This window comes from Scyliorhinus torazame, chromosome 4 (genome assembly GCF_047496885.1).
Source record: "Scyliorhinus torazame isolate Kashiwa2021f chromosome 4, sScyTor2.1, whole genome shotgun sequence".
Taxonomy (NCBI): Eukaryota; Metazoa; Chordata; class Chondrichthyes; order Carcharhiniformes; family Scyliorhinidae; genus Scyliorhinus; species Scyliorhinus torazame.
This window is the reverse complement of record NC_092710.1, coordinates 208,726,654-208,747,184: the sequence shown is the minus strand read 5'-3', so window position 1 is coordinate 208,747,184 and position 20,531 is coordinate 208,726,654. Positions and strand designations below refer to the sequence as shown.

At 45.8% G+C, this 20,531-nt stretch overlaps 1 protein-coding gene across 4 annotated transcripts in view; it reads left to right on the top strand.

The window, feature by feature from the left end:
• Window positions 1–13,813: 13,813 nt before the first annotated feature.
• Window positions 13,814–20,531, top strand: part of l3mbtl3 (L3MBTL histone methyl-lysine binding protein 3) — a 230,920-nt gene continuing 224,202 nt past the window's right edge. The window contains exons 1-2 of one of the 4 annotated variants that reach the window (XM_072499212.1): window positions 13,814–13,918; window positions 15,327–15,402. The gene's annotated coding sequence lies outside the window, so the exon portion shown is untranslated. Of the gene's footprint in view, window positions 13,919–14,698; window positions 14,925–15,326; window positions 15,403–20,531 lie in introns of those variants that run through there. The other 3 variants (XM_072499213.1, XM_072499215.1, XM_072499214.1) reach the window with 3 other exon arrangements.

Here is a 20,531-nt window from a genome sequence, read left to right as displayed (position 1 = left end):
GGACCCAGGGGAATGGTACGTCATGGTCAGCAGCATCCTGGATGGGGCATCGGTAGTCATGGTGAATGTGTAAGTGCCCAACTGGGATGACATGGGATTTATAAAAAACACAATGGCAGAAATCCCCGACGTTGACACGAACCAACTTAACATGTGGAGACTTTGACTGTGTACAGGACCCACAGGCAGACAGGTTGAACCCCAAAATGGAGAAGACTTCGTACATGAGGCAGATGGGGCCAGTGGACCCATGGCAGTTCACCCACCCAGGGGAGAAGGAGTTCTCCTTCTTCTCCCAAGTACACAATGTGTATACAAGAATCAACTTCTTTGTAGTGGGGAAATCAGTGCTTCCAGGGCTAGCAAAAGTGAGATCTTCCCGGTGAACCCGTAAGGGGTAGGGGCAGAGCAGGAAGGGCTGCCATTTAAATAAGCCCAACACAAATTTCGCTACCTGGGGATCCAAATCGCCCATGACTGGACATGGACCCTCAAATGAAACCTGTTTGCTGGAGGAAGTAAAAAAGGACCTGCAGAGGTGGGACACACTCCCAATGTCCCTGGCAGGGAGAGTGCAGATGATTAAGATGAACGTACTGCCCAGCTTCCTCTTCCTGTTCAGATCCATTACGATCTACATACCCAATGCCTTCTTCAAATCATAAGAAAAACTGATCATGGCGTTTATGTTGTGGGGGGGCGGGAAACCCTGGGATCCCCAAAAGGATACTGCAGAGAACGAGAACCATGGGGGCCCAGCCCTCCCAAACTTGCAGTATTACTATCGTGTTAAGCACACTGAGATAACACAGGCTGCAACTGGATGCAGCTATGACTGAAATAGACTCCAGACCTTGAAGTTAGTTCAATTTGATTTATTGAACCTGTCACACAGTTAGCACCGTTCTCTGTGAGTTCGACTCTCTGCTAACCTAAGTGTGATCTCTCTGTCTGACTGAACCAGCCTAGCTCTTAGCCACTTGCCGTATATGCGTTACGTGATATATACACCGGATTCACTCTGTAGACGTCCCTAGTGGAAAGAGGTGGAGTGTGAGTGCCTCGTGCCTTTTATAGTGGGAAACCACCCCCAAGTGTTCTGCCTGCTGATTGGTTACGTCCTGTTCTCTGTGTTCATTAGCTGCCTGTCTGTATCTCATTATGTGCATGTCTGCATATCGTGACAATTATCACTGGGCTGCAACTGTGGAAAGGGTAAAGGGGTGGCTAAAGGAGCCGGAAGCCAAGTGGGTGCGAATGGAAAAGGGCTCCTGCACAGCGATCTCCCTCCAGGCCCTGGCCACAGCTGCTCTCCTTTCCTCATCGAACAAACACTCAAGGAGCCCAGTGGTGATTCCAACACTCCGGTTGTGGAACCAACTGCGACAGCACTTCGGATTAACTGAAATGTCCGTTAAAGCCCCCATCTGCAACAATTAGAGGTTCGCGCCAGCTATAGTGGACGTCACCTTCAAAAGGTGGAGACAAGATGGAGGGACATTGACAGTTAGGGACTTAAGGACTTCTACACAGACAACAGATTGACAGCACTTGAGAAACTAACAAAGAAGTTCCAGCTGATGGGAGGCAATGAGCTAAGGTACATGCAGGTCAAAAACTTCTTACGTCGGGAAACAAAAACGTACCCACACCTGCCACACCAATCACTGGATGCGGACAAATTAGGGAGGGGGACCGGCGGTGACCTGTATGGGCGACTAATAGGAAAGGCAGGTTAACCACTGGACGAAACAAGGGATAAGCGGGAGGAAGGCCTAAGGTTTGAAATAGGGTGGGGTCTCTGGAGCGAAGCACTGCATTGTGTCAACTCCATCTCCACATGTGCAAGGCTAAGCCTAATGCAGCTGAAAGTGGTAAATAGAGCCCACTTAACTAGAATCCAAATGAGCAGGTTCTTCCCAGAGGTGGAGGACAAATGCAAACAGTGCCAAGGAGGCCTGGCCAACCATGCTCACATGTTCTGTTCTTGCCCAAGACTTGTCGGGTTCTGGACAGTCTTCTTTGAGGCAATGTCCAAGGTGATAGGGATGAGGGTGGAGCCATGCCCGAGAGTGGCTGTCTTTGGGGTATCAGAACAGCCAAATCTCTTCATGGGGAGGAGGGCCGATGTCCTTGCCTCCCGAATCGCCCGCCATAGAATTCTGCTCGGCTGGTGATCAGAAGCACCAACCAAAGCTGCAGACTTGCTGTCCGACCTATCGGAATTTCTCCAGATGGAGAAAATTAAACTTGCCTTCTGGGGGTCGGAAAAGGGCTTTCAGAAAACATGGGATCCATTCACTCAGTTTCTCCAAGACCTATTTTAGCCAACAGCCAATAAGCCAGACGAAGGGAGTGGGAAGCCACGGTACACCAATGAACACAAACGAAAGGGGGGGGAGGGGATGGAAGGGGGGGAATAAAGAAGCATGGAGCCCAACCATGCCCAGCAAATAACATAATATACAGCGGCATGCCAACCTAACAGGAACAGGATATAAAAGCTGATGAGGGAAGAGGGCACGCCAGACAACCAGAAGGAGAAGGGGGTCAGGAAGAAAAGAAGGAGAGGGAGGCAGGGGATCTAGCTAGAAATAAACACCTACTGGAGAAAATACAATAAGAAGCTATAACTGTTGTAAATAACAAAAGACAACTGATAAATAACGGAAGACGACCGATATATATATATAGTTTTGTTTCCGATGCGTGGTCACTCTTACCTTGGTTCTGTACAATATTAAAAATCCTGAATAAAAACGTTTTTAAAAAAAGACTGTTTATCATTTATTGTGAAGGGAATTGAATACAAAAGTAGGGAGATTATGCTTCAGGGCATGTGGGCTGCATGATGGCGCAATGGTTAGCACTGCTGCCTTACGGCGCTGAGGACCTAGATTCGATCCCGGCCCCGGGTCACTGTCTGTGTGGAGTTTGCACATTCTCCCCGTGTCTGCGTGGGTCTCACCCCCACAACCAAAAAGGATGTGCAGAGTAGGTGAATTTGCCAAGATAAATTGCCCCTTAATTGGAAAAAAAGAAGTGGGTACTCTAAATTTATATTTAAAACATGTTTTTAAACAGTTACACGGGGCATTGGTGAGGCCACACCGAGAGCACTGTGAATAGTATTGGTCTCCTGATTTAAGGAAGGATGTAAATGAGTTGGAAGCAGTTTAGAGAAGATTTATCAGGCTAATACCTGGAATGGGTGAGTTGGCTGATGAAGAAAGGTTGAACAGGCTAGGCTCGTATCTGCTGGAGTTTAGAAAAGTAAGAGGCAACTTGGTTGAAACATATGAGATCATAAGGGGACTTGACAAGATGGATGTGAAGAGGATACTTCCTCTTGTGGGAGAATCTAGAACTAGGGGTCACTGTTTAAAAATAGGTGGTGGCCCATTTAAGACAGAGATGAGGCAAAATGTTTCTCTCCGAGGATCATGCCTCTTTGGAACTCACTTCCTCAAAAGGCAGTGGAAGAAGTGCCTTTGAATATTTTGAAGCAGAGTGTTATAACCTGCCTGCTTACCATTGGCTGGGGATTAATGACAATCCTACAATCATGTGGGAGAATGAGCTTCCCCAATGAGGGGGGGCGGAGAAACCATTAGTAAACTCCAAGTATAAATAAAGCTGGCCAGTTTAGGAACCAGCAGGAAGGAGTGTGCAGCAAGGGAAGTTGCTGCTGCTGCTATATATATATATATATGTGTTATTGTAAATAAATGTTATTACTTTGTATCCTTAAAACCCATGCTGGATTCTTCGTGGCCCTCACAAAACTGGCCACGAGGGTGAAAGTGAATAGCTGTCTACACTGCTGAAGCCACCTCCCTGGATTTTTGTTGGATACAGGTTGGAAGTTGTTTTCTATTATACCATGCCTCTGTACGGACATTTGGATGTTTTTGATGCTGCGCTGGAAAGCTGGAACCAGTACACACAACGGATGCGTTACTATTTCCGGGCAAACAATATCACCGAAAACGAGCGCCAGGTGGTCATATTGCTCACCGCCTGCGGCCCGCATACATTTGGGGTGATTAGGAGCCTTACGTACCCAGCTGCGCCAGACACCAAAACGTTTGATGAACTTGTGAATATAGTGGGGCAACATTTTAACCCAGCCCCGTCCACAATAGTCCAGCGTTACCGGTTTAATACTGCTGAGAGGACCCCTGGAGAATCCCTTGCCGATTTTCTATCCAGGCTACGCAGGATTGCGGAGTACTGTGACGATGGTGAGACCTTGTCAGAAATGTTACGCGACCGTTTGGTTTGCGGTATTAACAATGCGGCCACCCAGAGCAAGTTGTTAACTGAGCCAACATTGACTGTTCAACAGGCCATTCAAATAGTATTGTCCCGAGAGAGCGCAGAACGAGGAGTGCAGGAGCTACAGGGAATGGAAGTGCATGCCTTGGGGTGCAACCCCTTCCGTTCGAAAACGTCCCCCCGCACTCCTGCGGTACCTTGGGCGAGGCAACGCCCGGACCGACGCCAGTGGCCATCGGACATTCCTCCCCGAAGGGAGCCTTCTCCAGAACCAATGGATGAGGAGCCATGTCCGTGTCAGACTTGTAGGCGCCGACCCCGCCGCGGAAGGCAGTCCTGGGGCGTCGTTCCGACCGAAACTGGTACCAGCCCAGGGGCTGTAACTGGGACCAGCCCAGGGGCCGTACCTTCCATGTGGATGAACCTGCGGCGACTACTCCTGAGGACGTGGAGACGGAGGACGACTGCCTGCAGCTGCATTGTGTGGCAGCTCCCCGTGTGGCCCCCATTAAGGTGACAGTACGGGTCAATGGCCACCCGCTTGAGATGGAGTTGGACACTGGTGCAGCGGTCTCCGTGATCGCCCAGAGGACATTCGACCGCATCAAGCAGGGTATACAGACCCTTACATTAACCGACTCACAGGCCAGGTTGGCCACTTACACGGGGGAACCACTCGACATTGCAGGAACTACAATGACCCCAGTTGTTTATGGACGCCAGGAGGGGCGTTTCCCACTTATCGTGGTGCGCGGCCATGGGCCCAGCCTGTTGGGTCGGGACTGGTTGCGCCATTTGCGGTTGCAATGGCAGCACATCCTCCAAACAGTTTCTGAAGGGTTGACTGAGGTGCGAGAACGATACCCAGATGTATTCCAGCCTGGTTTGGGGAAAATAAAAGGGGCCGTAGCCCATATCCAAGTCGAACCAGGAGCCATGCCGCGCTATTTCCGGGCGCGCCCGGTGCCTTAAGCCTTGCTCGAGAAGGTAGAAGGGGAGCTCACTCGTTTGGAGAGTTTGGGTATTATCAGGCCCGTCCGTTTTGCTGACTGGGCAGCACCAATTGTACCTGTAATGAAGCCAGATGCCACAGTTCGCTTGTGTGGCGACTATAAACTTACAGTGAATACGGCTTCCAGACTCGACCGATATCCAATGCCTCGCATAGAGGATCTCTACGCGAAGCTTGCAGGTGGACTCTCGTTCACAAAATTAGATATGAGTCACGCCTACCTGCAGTTGGAGCTGGACCCTGCCTCCCGACCATATGTAACGATTAATACACACCGGGGCCTGTATGAATATACACGGTTGCCCTTTGGAGTATCCTCTGCCTGCGCAATTTTTCAACGTGTTATGGAGGACATTTTGAGAGGTTTACCACGTGTTGCTGTCTACTTAGATGACGTTTTGATTACAGGGACGTCGGAGCAGGAACATTTGGAAAATCTGGAGGCTGTCCTTAGACGCTTTTCGGAGGCTGGAGTCCGTTTACGTCGCACAAAGTGCGTATTTCAGGCAAAGGAAGTAGTCTACTTAGGTTATCGGGTGGACCGCGAAGGTTTGCACCCCGTCGCAGAGAAGGTGCGTGCGATTCAACAGGCACCTGCCCTGACACTTCGCATCTTCGTTCTTTTTTCGGTCTCGTAAACTATTACGGGAAGTTCCTCCCCAATCTGGCAACTACGCTGGCCCCTTTGCAGTTTCTGCTAAAGAAAAATCACACCTGGGTTTGGGGTCAGCTGCAAGAAACCGCTTTCCGGCGGGTAAAGCAACAATTGTCGTCATCTGGGTTACTAACCCACTATGATCCTGGAAAGCCTTTGCTCGTCACATGTGATGCATCCCCGTATGGTATTGGGGCCGTCCTGTCCCACAAGATGGAGAACGGGGCCGAGCGACCGATAGCTTTCGCCTCCCGCACATTGACTGCAGCGGAGAAAAAGTAGGCGCAGATCGAGAAGGAGGGCCTGGCAGTGGTTTCTGCGGTGAAACGCTTCCACCAGTACGTGTATGGCCACCATTTCACTATCGTGACTGATCATAAGCCTCTGCTGGGACTTTTCAGAGAGGATAAGCCAATACTGCCCATTGCTTCCACATGGATCCAGCGCTGGGCTTTGTTGCTTGCTGCATACGAGTATTCTCTGGAGCACAAACCAGGAACGCAGATAGCAAATGCCGACGCACTGAGCCGATTGCCTTTATCGACCGGCCCCATGTCGACCCGCACGACCGGTGAGGTGGTTGCAACCCTAAATTTTATGGACACCTTGCCTGTCACGGCATCACAGATCCGTGAGTGGACCCAGACGGAGCCAGTCCTGTCAAAAGTTCGGCACACAGTCCTGTATTGTGGGCAGCATAGACAGCTCCCAGGTGAGTTGCGGGCATTTTCCTCCAAGCTGTCAGAATTCAGCGTGGAAGACGGCATCCTCTTGTGGGGGACGCGTGTGATTGTCCCGGAAAAAGGCCAGGAGCTGATACTAACAGACCTGCACAATGGGCATCCAGGTGTGACCAAAATGAAAATGTTGTCCCAGTGTTATGTCTGGTGGCCAGGCCTCGACACCGACATTGAGAAGGTGGCCCAAAACTGCTCCATTTGCCAGGAGCATCAGACGCTTCCGCCGGCCGCGCCCCTACATTACTGGGAATGGCCAGGGCGGCCTTGGGCACACTTGCATGCAGATTTCGCAGGCCCTTTTCAAGGATCCATGTTCCTTCTATTAATTGACGCCCAGTCTAAATGGCTGGAGGTGCATAAGATGCAGGGTACGTCCTACGCAACAATTGAAAATATGCGTTTGACTTTTAGTACGCATGGCCTCCCCGAGGTGCTGGTCACGGATAACGGCACTCCATTCACGAGCGAGGAGTTTTCGAGGTTCACGAAGGTGAACGGCATACGCCATATCTGCACTGGCCCTTACCACCCGGCTTCAAATGGGTTGGCAGAGCGCGCAATGCAGACATTCAAAAGAGGCCTAAAGAAGCAGTCTTCCGGATCAATGGACACGAGACTGGCTCGCTTTTTGTTTATGTATAGGACCACCCCCCATGCGGTGACTGGGGTAGCTCTCCTAATGGGCCGGAGACTTCGCACCGGCCTTAGTATGGTTTTCCCGGACATTGGCGCAAAAGTACGCCGCACACAGGAACAGCAGGGACAGGGATTTTCTCGGCATCGGCCGATTTGGCAATTTGCGCCCGGTGACCCAGTGTTCGTTTGGAATTTTGCTGGTGGTGCCCAGTGGGTTCCTGGCGTAATCTTTCGCCAAACGGGCCCTATATCTTACCAGGTGCAAGCCCAGGGTCGTCTCCAGCACAAACATGTAGACCACGTTCGGTCCAGAAGAGTATCCCCTCAAAAGATTCCCTGCCCCCGGAGCTCATTTCTACAGCCGCAGAGACCAGAGACAAGGGAAGGTAGTCCTCACAATCTTCCACTGGTGCCTCACTCGAAGCCTGCGCAGGTCGTTACAGAACCGAATGGAGATAGAGACGCTGACGTGACGGAGGTAGCAGACTCTGACTCCGAGATGGAGACACAGGATGCATCAGAGGGGGAATCATCGGGTCCACGGGCCGTGGATGTACAACCGTTGCGCCGTTCATCACAGAAGCGCCGGTCTCCGTCTCGTTAAACGCCGCCTGACCCAGCGCCGCGTGCAAATGGTGTCCGGCCTGCGGCCAAACTAGTCCGACGCCCTCCTTCGCCAGGGTCTTCGGTGGATTCCTTGGACTTTGCGGGGAGGGATGTTATAACCTGCCTGCTTACCATTGGCTGGGGACTAATGACAATCCTACAATCCTGTGGGAGTATGAGCTTCCCCAATGAGGGGGGCGGAGAAATCATTAGTAAACTCCAAGTATAAATAAAGCTGGCCAATTTGGAACCAGAGGAAGGAGTGTGCAGCAAGGGAAGTTGCTGCTGCTGTTATATATATATATATGTTATTGTAAATAAATGTTATTACTTTGTATCCTTAAAACTCGTGCTGGATTCTTCGTGGCCCTCACAAAACAGAAGTAGGTAGATTCTTGATAAGCAAGGGTTGAATGATTCTCGGGAGTAGGCAGGAATGTGGAGTTGAGGTTACAATCAGGTCAGCTATGATCTTATTGAATGTCGGAGCAGGCTTGAGGGGCCGAAAAGCCTACTCTTGCTTTGTATGCTTGTAAGTACGTAAAAACATTGGGCTGGATTCTCCACTGTCGAGAGTCACCGTTGCTCCGACAGCGCACCCGTGCCCGGGGATTTCCCGACGGCGTGGGGCTGCCCATAATGGGAAATTCCATTGGCTGGCTGGTGGGATGGAGAATCCCGCTGCCGGTGGGACGGAGAATCCTACCCATGATTACTGAGGCCAGAAAAGTTGAATTGTCATGTATGCTTGGTCGATGATTTATTGTAGATATCTGCTAGATATCAATAACGCTTCCCAAAATTGAACTTCTGGAATTGGGATTGAGTCTTTGGCACAGTGCTGCATTTCCACCTTTGAATCAGAGGATGGAAAGTTGGAACTCCACGATAGCTTCAGGCTAGCATATGGCGGAGAGCTTCCACTCTGATCGCAATTGTAAAGTTGCACCCAATGTGCACCAGAAATTGCACTAGACAAGTTCCAGATCCAGTTTCCAATAAAATTCATTTGCCTCAGTAAACTGTAAAATAGGGCAGTGTAATAGCATGTAAACATGCCTTTCTTTTCTTTCCATTGAAAGATATTCCTTGATGTGTTTGTAAGTGGTAACTCGGTACAATTTTATTAATTCAGCTGAAAATGGGTTTATCACCAAATTAAATAGTTTTACTAAGAGCATCCAGTTCACCATATCTGAGTAACCTGATTTAAAATCACAAAAACGTCTTTAAAAAAACGTATAAAAAACAATTACCAGCTTCTTTTTGTACACTAATCAGTTTCTTGAGAAAAACGATTTTTTGACAGTGTTACAACATGTCAGCTGGTGTTTGCATGTCCAACAATTCATGCAATTTGAAGAGTATTACTTAAGCAGTGCAATTGGTGTAAACTTGCAATTAAAACACAAATGTCAGTGGCTCACTTTCACATCTCAGCCATCTGGCCCTCCATTCACCATGACACTTCCGCAGCTACTGGTCCGCTCCATTGTTGCCTCACCTCCATCTTTAATGCAACAGTCCCCAATGGAAAGAAAAGAAAGGCATGTTTACATGCTCTTTCACTGCCCTATTTTACAGTTTACTGAGGCAAATGAATTTTATTGGAAACTTGATCTGGAACTTGCCTTGTGCAATTTCTGGTGCACATTGGGTGCAACTTTACAAGTCCCCACTCTTTCTCATCCTGGTCATTCCCCTGGTATGGTTCTCACTTCCATTCCATTAGCTCCAACGGATGCAAATTTGAATGGATATGACAAACAACAGCTTTAGCCATTTACTACCAGGTCTGGTTGGACCACATAAAATACTACTGGGTCTGCCAAAACTATTCATATTACGAATCATCCTGGAATGCGAAGATAATCCTAGCTTCTTTTCTCTATTGCAAACTGTCTTTTTAAACCTCTTTTTCCTCCACCTTCACATCGAACAACAGGCGTGGAGCTCATGGACTTCTTTATCTCTAAGGTTAAGACCACCTAATTGGCAGCCTTTGCCATTTTCCTCCATCCCCCAAGTCTCCCAAGGCAATTTTGCAGAAAAACGCTGCCCTTGCCTCAAACTTGCATCATTCTCTAGTTTCTTTCCTATTTCCTCTCATGTTCTCTCATATTGGTCATATGAGACCCATGTCCTGGCCCTTTGACCCTATTCCCACTAAACTGCTGCGCACCCAACTTCCCTTCCGGATCTGCATGTTAGCTGATATTGTTCATGGTTCTCTTTTTTCAGATAATATTCGCTGGCTTTGAAAGCAGACCAAGGCAGGCCAGCAGCACGGTTCAATTCACGTAACAGCCTCCCCGAACAGGCGCCGGAATGTGGCGACTAGGGGCTTTTCACAGTAACTTCATTTGAAGCCTATTTGTAGGGGCTGTTTAGCACAGGGCTAAATCGCTGGCTTTGAAAGCAGACCAAGGCAGGCCAGCAGCACGGTTTGATTCCCGTAACAGCCTCCCCGAACAGGCGCCGGAATGTGGCGACTAGGGGCTTTTCACAGTAACTTCATTTGAAGCCTACTTGTGACAATAAGCGATTTTCATTTCATTTCATTTTCATATTTCTCTTTCCTTTAAATAGGGCTGGTTTAGCTCACTGGGCTAAATCGCTGGCTTTTAAGGCAGGCCAGCAGCACGGTTCAATTCCCGTACCAGCCTCCCCGAACAGGCGCCGTTATGTGGCGACTAGGGGCTTTTCACAGTAACTTCATTGAAGCCTACTCGTGACAATAAACGATTTTCATTTTCATTCTACCATCATCATCTCCTTCCTCAAAAAGTCAAGCCGTGATTCCACCATCCTTAGAATATATTATCCCATTTGAAACCTTCCAATCCTCTGCAAGTTTTTCAACAAGTTGTTGCCTCCCAAATCCATGCCCATTTTCCCTGGAACTCTGTGTTTAAATCCCTCCAATCAGGTTTCTGCCCTTGCTATAATGCCAGAACAATTCCTATCAGTCACAAATTACACATTGGACGCGATTCTCTGCTCCCGTGCCGGTTGGGAGAATCGCCTAGGTCGCCAACTTTTCCCGCGACGCCGGTCCGACGCCCTCCCGCGATTCTCCCAAGTGCGAGAACTGCCCTGTCGAGTTCCGCGCGGCGCAGGCCGGAGAATCGCCCGAGATACCCAAAATGGCGATTCTCCGGCACCCCTGCTATTCTCAGGCCCAGATGGGCCGAGCAGCCAGCCCAAAACGGCGGGTTCCTACCGGCGCCATCCACACCTGCCCACCGATCGTTGGGCCGTCCTCTCTGAAGGGGGACCTCCTTTCTTCTGTAGCCCCGCAAGATCCGTCTGACATCTTCTTGCGGGGCGGACTCGGAGAGGACGGCAACCACGCATGCGCGGGTGATGCCAGTTATGCGGCGCCGGCCGAGTCATGTAAGCGGCGCCGCCTTGACGCGGTGCCAAGGCCTGGCACACGTAAATGACGCGGCGCCGCTCCTAGCCCATTATCGGGCCCTGAATCGGTCGGGATAGGGGCCGTTTCGCACCGTCGTGAACCTCGATGGCGTTCACGACAGCGTGAACACTCTGCCTTCATTTCGGAGAATCCCGCCCCTTATGTTTCTGTGACAAAGATAAATTATTCCTCCTTCTCAATTTGTCTGCAACCTTTGACAACTTTGGTCATACCACCCTCCTCCAGTGATTCTTGACCTTCATCCAGTTGGGTGTGAATGCATCTGCCTGGCTCTGCTTTTACTCATTGAATTTTACCAAATAATTATCTGCAATGGCTTCTGTTCTCAGTCCCACACTGTTAGCTCTGGTGTCCAGCAAGGATTTATCCTTGTACCACATCTATTTCTCATTGACACTTTACCCCTCAATGACATAATCTGAAAACACAACATCAGTTTTCACATGTCGGTAGACAACACCTAACCACCAGCTCTCAAAGTTTTCAGGCCACATATTCAAAATCCACTACTGGAAGAGCTGAAATTTCCTTCAGTTAACTATTGTGAAGACCAAAGCCATTGTCTTTAAACCCCTCTAAAAGTCTGCTCCCTAACCACCTATTCCATCCTTCTCCTTGGCAATTGTCTGAGGCAGAACAAAATTGTTTACAATTTTAGTGTATCATCTGACCCTGAAATTAGCTTCCAACACCACATCACCAAGATCAGCTCATCTGTTACTGAAGCCCTCATCCATGCCTTTCTTATCTTTGATTTGACTATTCAAATGTATTCCTGACCAACATTCTATCCTCCATAAAATGAAGGCCATTTAAACCCCCGCTACCCATAAGCTAACTTGCACTAAATCCCATTTGTCCATCGCCCCATACGTGTTCGCCTACGTCAGATCCTGGTTAAGCATGCCTCAACTTTGAAAATCATATCCTAAACTTTTCTTCATGTTTTCAAATTATTCCATGGCTTTGTTTTTTCCGTTTCTCTAACCTCCTCCAGACTCACAACCCTCCAAGATATCAGCACTCCTCGAATTGTGGCTTCTTGAGCATCATCAATCACTTTATCATAGGTGGTTGTGTCTACTGTCCCCTAGGCCTAATCTCTGTACTTTCCTCCTTCAACCTGTCCATCTTGCTACTTTGCTTTCCTCCTTTTCAGGCACTGCTTGAAGCTTACATTTTTAACCAAGTTATTGATCATCTACCCTCATATCTCCCATTGTGACCGAAGTATCAAATTTTGCTCTTGTGAAGCACCTTGGGGTGTTTTGTTATATTAAAGTGTTGGATAAGTACAAGTGGTTGCTGTTGTTGGGTGTAACTTACTTACATACAAAATTCCCCCGCTTTTCTGTACTGGTTCTGGCGATTTTGTCTGGATTGTCCTGAAATGCCTTTAAACATTTGGTCAACCTTCAGCATGGTATTTATGTCCAGATGGAGTGGCAACTGGCTTAGTGATAATCTTCCCATCTTGGAGTCAGAAGAGTTGGGTTCAGGTCCAAATCTGGACAAGATGGTACCTGGAGCATCAGCTTTGAATTCTTGATGGATATCCAGCACGGGATACTTGACTCTGACAGGTGCGGGTGAACTCTCCATCATAAAGGGAGTTGGTGCTCTCTAGTTTTTATTGCAGCCCATATTACAGAAGTAACTCTGAGGATGAAAACCATGAGTGAAGCAATGGTAAACCACCTTAGCCACTATGACCTGATTTAAGTAAGAACACAAAAGGCTATCTGAATTAATTGCCAATTCTCTTATCAACACATCTACTATGTAAACCTTGCCAGCAACATTCACTGCCCATGAACAAATGAGAAAAGGTTCCATGGGAAAATATGTCGTATTTATCAAAAGGAAATTTTAAGTGTTTTATTTGCACGTTATTGTGATGAAGCATATGATGTTTCAGTATGGAAATACAGCTTGGGATGAAGAATTGTCCTACAGACCCCACTTTATGACCGCAGATTTTCAGTGACTAAAGCAAAATCCTCAGCTTTATCTGCTAAAATTGCGAAGATTTTCAGCAATACCAGTTATTACAGTGGCATCTCCCCTTCCTACTTATACCTTAAAGGAGGTGACAATATTAGCAAGCAGAAACTCAGAAAACAGAGGAAACGATGGGAAACTTTGAATAAAATACATTTAGCTACCAGAAGCAAAACAAATAGTCTTTGCAGTAACTTAGATCAACACACAGAAAAGAAATATGACTCAGAGGCATCATTGCTTTCAAATAACTAAACATATTAATGCAAGTTTGTTATCCCGCGGATAAACATAGTCCAGGTTTTGATTTCGGACACACATTTTAATCAAAAGGGTGATAAAGTTTGATGTTAAAATGACACCGCAATAATATGCAAATTGGAAATGAAACGCGATTGAAAGGCAGACGTTAACAAGAAAGCCCACAGTAGCTCGGTGAGTGGTTCAGTGTCTAGTGTTTTTTTCTCTCTGCAGTTCCTTGCAAGCAGCTGTCCTGCGCGCGTGCGCACAGCTGATCTGGAAATTTGTCTGCTACTCGTGACAGAATTTGGGTAAGAAACGGTGCAATTTTTAATTTTTTAAAAAACAATAAAATAAACGAGGACCAAAAGCTCTCCGACAACGAATGGTGTTTCTGGGTGCTCCCTCCAGCTGGGCTGGGAATTTAACTTCCTCCCACCACCCTTCCCCTCAACCTTTTTCCTGGCGTTTATCCTAATTGCATTTGGTGCAACTTAAATAAAAAGTAGTTGCAGAGAAGCGAGAGTGGCCGGGACTGTGCGCCTGCCACAGCAGCACAAGTCCCTTCAGCAATTAGAAACAAATGATTAATAACGGGGAGGGGGGAGAAAAAATTAGGACAGAGAGTCCCCCCTCAATTTAAATAGAGGAGGAAACAAGAGTGTTTGAACATTACTGGCGAGTGCTGATAATTATTCTAATAATATCAAACACTGAACTCTGCAGACACAGACCATTTTATGGAGCCCGGGTAAAGTGCGAGGCTTCCATTGGAATGGGAGCGAGTGGCCCGCTCGATACAATGTTTCCGCGCCGCTCCTGCTCCGCTCTTTCGTTTCCCTTTTTGTTATCTTAAACGAGAAAGGGATGCAATAAATTCACGTTTAAATGCAACGTGTCTCCTTTTAGGCCTTTACATGAATATAGACTCCGCCATTTTGAGAAACTGCCCAAATAAAATACAAGTGTTTGAGGAAGAGAAATCTCGGGGTGGGCTCTGCGAGGGGGGAGTGAGAGAGAATGTGAGGGGAGGAAGGAAGGGAAGGGGAAAGACCTAGGAAGAGCCTTTGGGGGGTGGGGGGAACTGGAGTGCCGAGCTTATTTCAGGAAGTGCACGCGCTTGTGATGCGCATTTAAATGATTAAATCCTCCAGTAGGTTTAAGTTTTTTTTTGGAAGGGCTGGTAATTGTTACCCGGCGACTTTATTGACTGTGCGAGAATTTAGTTGTAGAATGGTCAGAAACTACTTTGAAATTTCCGAAGTTAAATATCTATCAAATGAACCCCGGGCTTGACAGAAGAAAAGTCTGACGACGGTATATATATATAACATTTCACTTTCAATTCATTTATCTGCTGTAAAGTAATGTTAAGTCGCCACTCATACTTTGTGGTAAGTTAGGTGCGAGCGCTGCTAACGGCTATAGTGAACGTGTGAATCGACTGTGTTGTATTTGTCTTCATTATTTGAAACTACTGTACATAGTTGAGTGCAATCTGGAAACTTTCAAGTACAAAACATCCTTTAAAAAAAAAGATAATGCAGAGCGACCTCAAATGGTTTTTGTCTAGAGGTGCAGGGAAGGATAGTGCACTTGGCTGTCAGGACGAGGTGATTGTGTTTGAAGGTAAATACAGGGATGTAATTGTTTGAATTTAAAGGGGATTGTGTTTTATTTTTATAAAGGTTTGTTTTTATTTATTGTTGAACCGTTCAGAAATCAATTCTTTAATCCGGCCAGTCCTGCCCGCGACGAATTATTTCTGAGTGGAAGTCTGATTGCTACTACAAGGGTGAGTTTGATGCATCTCACTACCTCTGATCCACATGCTGCCCTGAATATAGTTTCTGGCTCCCTTTCAGGGTTGGAGAAATATTGTCAAAATATTTACTTTGCTGTTGGTATAGTGAATAAATTGTTTTATTTACAAATTGAATGTAATTTTCAAACCATATTCTTCCACTGAAATTACCATTCTCGATGGGAGTTGCAGGGATTTGAAGAGAAGAAATTGACCTACCTGTATACTAGGTTTCTGCTGATGTTTTCTAACACAGCTGATCAGTAAGGAGTGGGGTTACTAACCTTTTTAAGTTGATGTGTGGTAGTGCCACAAAGAAGCAAGATCATTGTAAAATGTGCTTTCATCTGAGTTGAGGGTTTGCCTAGAATTTTGCTCTCTAAAATTGGCATTCCAAAGTTTGGATACTCCCTCTTCCTAAGACTATGCCAAACAAAGAACTTGAGCGATCAATATTGCCTTGAACTAGACCAGATCAACAATGAAGTGCAACCATAAGGCATTCACTCATCCAAATTTGTAATTGCTAAATGATTATTTACACTATTCTCTATATGTGGCTTAGTGAACCCACTTTACACCACTTACTAGATTTAACTGGAAATCCAATGACATTTTTCTTCATTTTAGATTGGCTGTATGTCCCAGATGCTGTACCAGGTTTGACAATAGCCGCCCAAATGAATAATAGAGTTTAGAGAAAAAGAAAGTTGCTATCGGCAAACTGGTTTCTCAGAGGATTCATGTCTTGTGTGTTTTATTTACAAGGGCCCTTTTGCCTTTCAGTGCCTCAATGCACTGATTTATCTTTTCTGACAATTTTTCAGAAACCACTTTTCTTTTCTACCTCATTTTCTGAAGTTTCTGACCCCTTATTGGAGTACAGTTTCATAATTTCTCATCACTGTTTCATTCAACTGCCGAGAGAAAGTTGCCAGGCTTTTTGATTGTCGGGATAATCACTGTACAAATGAATTTGGTGATGCAAAATGCAGCTCCATTTTTACACGAGAGGTCATTAATAATATGTTCTGCTGACCTTTCAAGTTGTCTGACTGGAATTTAGTCATACCTAGAATAAAGCATTATAAGCACAACTTTTATTTTTAGAAAAAGTGACGTGCTTAGCACATGGTGGATGAAACCTCATCAGTGTGGGTGGCACAGTGGTTAGCACTGCTGTTTCACTGCTCCAGGGTCCCAAGTTCAATTCCGGTCCGACTTTGTGTGCTTCTACTGTCTAAACAATGGCAGACATTTCATAACTCAACAAATACATATTCCATTGAAAAAGACTCGACAAAAATAATACACCATCCATGATGGTGAAAGAAGGAAGATAAGGATGGTATCAAATTGAAAGAAAAGATGTGAAGATTGGTGGTAGACCAGATGATTGGGGACATTTTAGAAATCAGCAACGGTTGCCTTTTTAAAAACAAAATGCGGAAATTAGAATATGAGAGTAAACTAATAAGTAGTATTAAAAACAGATACAGTTTCGACAAGAATTTGAAAAGGAAAAGAGTAGCTAAAGTAAATATTTCCTTTATTGGAGGATGAAACTGGGGACTTCTTAACGGGAAACAAAAATGGCAGGAAATTTGTGTGAGAATTTCGTATCTGTCTTTGTGATACAAGGCACAAAAACCATCCAATAATGATAGAAAATCAGTTGGCAAAAGGGACAAATGAATGTAAAAGATTCGCAATAGAAAAAATACACTACTAGGTAAACTAATGAGCTTAAGGGCTGGCAAATAATCTGGAATTGATGGCCTGCATCCTGGAGTCTTAAGAGATGGTTTAATCTTACAAAATTCCCTGGATGCTGGAAAGATCCCAATGGATTGGAAAACCACAAATGTAACACCTGTATTCAAGAAAGTAGGGAGACAGAAACTGTATGCCAGTTAGCCTAACATCTGCCATGAGGAAATTGCTGGAATCTCTTTTTAAAAAATCATTCACAGGATAGGGGTGTTGCTGGCTAGGCCAGCATTTTTTTTAACCCTTTCCCTAATTGTCCTTGAGAAGCATTTTTTAAAAAGTGAGTGCAGTAATCATCAAGCCAGGCAATAGATTCACCAGTTCCTAAATGGAGCTCTTTGAGCCCTCCGCTGTATTTTATCAGGGGGCAGTTTTCAATGATGTGAGTCATTGATTGGGGTGCACCATAAATGCATCCAGGTTCCCTGTAAGGCCCCACTTGTGCCGACCTGGCCAGAGTAGAAATTATTTGAGTCCCCAATGTTGGCGTGGCAGCTTGAAGCCGGGTGCGAGGGCTGTAGGATTAAGATGAGGTAGTGTTTTTCAATGATGGCCTGATGATTCAATTGCTGCTGCCACAGGGACTCTGCTGTTATCATTTGATTTGATTGATTTTATTTTACTTTTATTGTCACATGTACCGAAATATAGTGAAAAGTATTTTTCTGCGGCCAAGGAAACGTACACTGTAAACAAAAAAGAATAGTAGATAGTTACAATGATTGCGAGAAAGTACACAGTACATCGACAAATAAGTAATTGGTTACAGCACGGAACAAGGCCAAACAAAGCAAATACGACATGAGCAAGAGCAGCATAGGGCGTTGTGAATAGTGTCTTACAGGGAATAGATCAGTCTGAGGGAGAGTTGTTGAGGAGCCTAGTAGCTGTGGGCAAGAAGCTGTCCCTAAGTCTGGATGTACGGGTCTTCAGACTGCTATATCTTCTGCCTTAGCCTGGTAGTCGCCATACAGACTGCTGTGGTGCAAGGCAAGCAGTAGGTGGATGGAAAGAACCATGTATCGTGGCAGGTTTGTGTTGATGTGAACCATCTCCTGGAGCTTTCTTGTTGCAATCTCCCTCCTTGTGTGAGGGGGGTGGGATATTGCTCAGAAATGGGAAATGTGATGATATGCATTACCAGTTATGGATAAAGTGATAGACAAGACCTCTGACCAGCAGGCGGCAGTAAAGAACAACCACATTACCTCAGGGAGTTGATAGAGGGTCTTTGTAGTGGATAGTGACAATTTGTAGTAGCTCGTAATTAATTTGTTCTATTTAGTTTTTGATAATATTGTTAGAATTTACAGTGCAAAAGGAGGCCATTCGGCCCATCGAATCTGCACCGGCCCTTGGAAAGAGCACGCTACATAAGCCCACTCCATCCCCGTAACCCAATAACCCCACCTAATCTTTTTTAGACACTAAGGGTAATTTTATCTTGGCCAATCCACCTAACCGGCACATCTTTGGACTGTGGGAGGAAACCGGAGCATCCAGCGAACACCCACGCAGACACTGGGAGAACGTGCAGACACCGCTCAGACAGTCACCCAAGCCAGGATCGAACCTGGGACCCATGAGCTGTGAAGCAACTGTATTAACCACTGTGCTACCGTAGCTGCCCTTATAATTATCTTAACCAAGCAATTGTTAAATAATAAAACTTTAATTAGTCTAAGAACTAGACATTTAATGCATTTATTCCAACCAGCCAAGCACCAGAAAGTAACCTGATACCAAGATTGAAGATCTAACAAGAAAACAAGATTCTGTGAGGATCCGAACAGCTAAAGATAACTGCTGAGAAGAAAAAATCTACTTACCTCGAACTACTGGCAACTTGTACTCAATGCACTGCTAGGCTTTAAAGTCCAGGCTGGAAGGTGTGAAGGCACCACACCACCTTTGAGTCACTGGTAATGTAGATGAGAATTGACGCGTTTTTAAACAGCAATTCACACTCTATGTTGCAGTCCTTGGTCTGCAGGCACAGCCTGATGAGAGGCGCATAGCGTTGCTGCTAACTGTAGCAGGTCCACAAGCGATAGAAATATTTAATACTGTTTTCGATAGCGAGGTGGATAGCAAAAACTTCGATGAAGTTGTAAAGTAATTCGATCGGCATTGCACACATAGAAAAAATTAGCCGTTTTCGCGCTATATTTTCCGCACGTGCACCCAGAAGGCAGGTGAATCGTTTGATAGTTTTGTTGACCGATTTGCGATTGAAGGCTCAGTCATGTAATTTTTCTAAGTTGCAAGCGTCGATGATCCTCGATGAAATCGTGTTCAGGATTTGTAACAACAAGGTACGGGAGAGGCTGTTAAGGGAAAACGGCCTTTAGCTCAATGATGCCTTTCAGATTTGCCATGCCAGTGAGCTAGCTGTGCAGGAGATTAGCACTCTAAACCTGAAGAGTTTTGGCACAAAGTTCAGAGAGGCAGCAATGCTATTAGTTTTGTGAAGCACCTGAAGGCAATACGTGGCCCCAGGAGCGACTAAACAAAACCTCCATTTTATGCAAGTGATATGGCAACAAACGTTTACAAAGGCAATGTCCAGCATTTTAAAATCTAATCCAGGTGCAAAGGCAAAAATCACTTTTCCAAACGATGCTTTTCGTTTTTCTACTTAAAAAATCGGAAACACCAAAATCAATCATTGAAATAAATCTTGGAAGACCCTTTTCTCATAGCTATATATCCAGTGAAGATATGCATTGTGACAGCATGCAAGTTAAACAGGCGTCAATGCAAAATTGTAGTAACAGCAATGCAGATGTAAGTGTTCAAAGAGATAACGGACCAGTTCCTCTGATGATTAATGGAACATTCATCAGTGTCAAACTTGACCAGGGAGTGAGAGGCAATTTAATCAGTTTATCTGATTTACAAGAAATAAAGATTAAGCCATATGTTTTCAATACCACACCACATTATTAAAAGATTATAATGGAAAAAGAATTAGTACACTGGGAGTTTGTGAACTAGAGGTCCGTGTAAAGAACAAAGCGCACTCAGTAAAGTTCTCAATCGTAGCCGCTAAGCGTGAATCTTTATTGGGAATAGAAGCATGTGAAGCTCTTGAGCTCGTGAAAGGAGTCTACACTGCAGACTATAATATAACTATGCAACCGACATCAATGGATGTAATCCTGAAAGAATTTCCTGAAAATTTTCAAGGATTCGGAGTGTCACCATTCACCTATCGCATAGAGTTAAAATACAATGCACGACCAGTCATACACACACCAATAGGTATACAAGTTCCACTGCAGGAAAGACTTAAGAATGAACTGGAGAGAATGATGAGACTGGGAGTGATAAAACGCATCGAAGTACCA